General features: G+C 44.7%; 1 non-coding gene across 1 annotated transcript; it reads right to left on the bottom strand.

The window, feature by feature from the left end:
- Positions 1–297: 297 nt before the first annotated feature.
- Positions 298–370, bottom strand: TRNAS-UGA (transfer RNA serine (anticodon UGA)). Its single transcript has one exon. It is a non-coding gene; the product is annotated as a tRNA-Ser (tRNA).
- Positions 371–2,948: the final 2,578 nt, after the last annotated feature.

Here is a 2,948-nt window from a genome sequence, read left to right as displayed (position 1 = left end):
ATACTAGGAATGTCTTCTTTCTTAAAGTGTAGTCTTTTTTGTCCTTTTTCTTTGTTACCCACCTTCCCACTCTTCTTTTCATCCATATACCCACACCTCACCCACATAACCTGTGTTAACAACCTAGTAGGTACCCATCCATATGCTTCTTAACACCCATATGATTTTTTTCCAAAATTTATATATTTGGCTGCACCTCATCTTAGGTGTGGCACACAGGTTCTTCCAGCTCTGTTGCAGCATCCAGGATCTTTAGTGGCGGCATGCAAACTCTTCGTTGCAGCATGTGGGATCTAGTTCCCTGAGCAGGGATCGAACCTGGGCCCCCTGCATTCAAAGCATGGAGTCTTAGCCACTGGACCACCAGGGACGTCCCTATGCCCATATGATCTTATACAGATCTGTCTGCACTTACGCCTAAATGTAGCCCATCAACATGACTCAGTGCAGTAAAAGATACAGTCTCCCTGCACCAGCAGCTTATCGCCTTTGGAAAAGACAATACACTTATATGAAAATATCAAGACAAAAGAGTGGTCCAGTACAATGAAAAATAGATGGACAAGGTCTATCACCTCATGTGTTGTAGGCTAATGAGAGGCAAATACAGAAAGTGTAAGGACTCACTATCATTGCCTCCATGTCACGGACCACCAGATCAGAATTAGTTTAATATCTGCATTCTGTGTGTGTTAAGAGATGTGTTCTCCCAGGTCAAGAAGGAAGCATCTCACCCTCAGAGGGCAGAGCTGAGGGGAGAGTCCCTCCTCAGTGTGGAGCTCCCAGACCCAGAATCATCTTGGAGCTGGAATAAGGTGAAGGTCAGGCAAGCAAGAGCGTGTGTTTAACTTAGCAAATGCCATGGTGATATTTGCAGGCATAATCGTGCAAACGTTATTTGCTGTGAGAAGGCATTTCAAAGCAGATGCGTCCCACCATCTCTCCACTTGGCTGCCTTGCAGTGAAGCAACCCCTTCCTCAGCCTCCCAGGAGAGTGCCGTTTATTGGGACCCTGGGACCGAGACTTGGCAGCCAGACCACAGGAACAGCTAAAATCCTTCTTTTGGCTGGTGAGGCGGGCTTCTGATCTAGGCTTTGCAGAGCTTGGCACTGCTCAGTTGGCAGTGTCCCAACTGAGAAGGGAAGTGAGGCTTTGGGGTAAAGTGACCCTCTTTAATGAACCCAGAATTAGAATCTGAAGTGAGCAGTGGGGTAATGAAAAGATAGAAAACAAAGGACACAGAAACCAACAAACTAGGAAAAGCAGCTGGGATGCATGAGACAAAAGGAGTCTGCTTCTATTTGAAGATCTTTGCTTCTCCTTGTTTACTGGGTAACTTCATTTACCCAAGTGGTTATTATTTTTTCAATCTTCTTGACAGAACAGATATGTTGCATCACAGGGCTTTCCTAGCGCTTGACTTGTCCAGTATCATGGAAAAATAAAGAAACCAACTAAGCAAAGGAGCCTATGGCACAACCTTTACTGTTACCAGGGTTAGCGCCATATCCACTCAGCAGGGATTCTAGGAACTCGCTCAAATCTTCTGAGAAACACTTATTGCAATACTGCCCAGGAAGGTGATTAAAAGCCACTGCACTTAAAACTGACTATCTAGAAAGAAGGCATACAGTACAGTGGAATGAAAATCAGACATGAGTGGCTTGTGTTCCAGATCCTCTACTCGTCCATGGGGTGACTCTGGGTCACCTTAACTCCCTGAGCCTTTGTTTCTTTGTCTGTAGAACGAGGTGTTCCCACTTACCTCACATGACTGATGTGATGAGGATCGTGTGTGGTGATGATGGCTAACGCATTTAGAAATGCTGAAGGTTATAGAATAATAAGGAAGGTAGCTCTAGTGGTAAAGAATCTGCCTGCCAATACAGGAGATGCAGAAGACTTGGTTTCGATCCCCGGGTCAGGAAGATCTCCTGGAACAGGAAATGGCAAGCCGTTCCAGTATTTTTGTCTGGGCAATCCCACAGACAGAGGAGCCTGGCGGGCTACAGTCCATGGGATCACAAAGAGTGAGACACAACTGAGTGGCTAAGCACACGCACACACACACACACACACGTACACACACAGAGAGAATGATAAAGTCCTCATGGCACTGTATCACATCTTTTGCTACTAAAGATTTGAGAGGAGCCTATAAGGGGCCCCAGGAGAGATGTATAATAGGGGAGCATATAGCAAAGACACTAAGGCAATGCCTAATTACCTGCTAAACGGGGAGAAGAAGAAAGGACCTTTGTCATTCAGAGAAGCAAATGATGATTCTGATCTACAAGATATAGTTTTAGAAAGAGGTTGGGAGTTAAATCAGTCCTTGAGAATTTGAATAACTGGACAATTCAAGAACCCAGGTGAATAAAAGCATACAGATGACGTTTTCAGAAAGCAGAAAAAAGTTGTCTGCATCCCAAGTAGGAGGGTATCTGTGAAGCTGACCCCCTTAGTAAGGGGCATCAAGGTGTCCTCTATTGACCCTCAGCTGCCACTTAATTTTGAGATAAGAGATAAGGCCAAGAGAGAACCCTCCAATCCTTCATTCCCTCACATGACTTTCATTAGGTTTTTCCTATGCAGACTCAATGTTATGAAAGATATTTTATAATTTAAAAAATCAAGCAGTAATTCAGCCACCTCCAATTTTCTGTGTGACAGGACAGGGTGTAAATGACAAATAAGTAGATATAATTATTCTCGTGGCTCATTATTTATTCATAATCTAGATATCTGCCAATCAACTTTACCTGTTAGCATGAGGATAACCAGTGTTGCCACACCAAGCTAATAATACAATTCTAGCCCAAAGGCTCGGAGAAGGCAATGGCACCCCACTCCAGTACTCTTGCCTGGAAAATCCCATGGACGGAGGAGCCTGGTGGGCTGCAGTCCATGGGGTCGCTAAGAGTCAGACACGACTGAAGCAACTTAG

This window comes from Giraffa tippelskirchi, chromosome 7 (assembly GCF_054371585.1).
Source record: "Giraffa tippelskirchi isolate mGirTip1 chromosome 7, T2T-mGirTip1v1.2.pri, whole genome shotgun sequence".
Taxonomy (NCBI): domain Eukaryota; kingdom Metazoa; phylum Chordata; class Mammalia; order Artiodactyla; family Giraffidae; genus Giraffa; species Giraffa tippelskirchi.
Note: the sequence above shows the minus strand (reverse complement) of the source record. Positions and strands in the feature narration are given on the sequence as shown.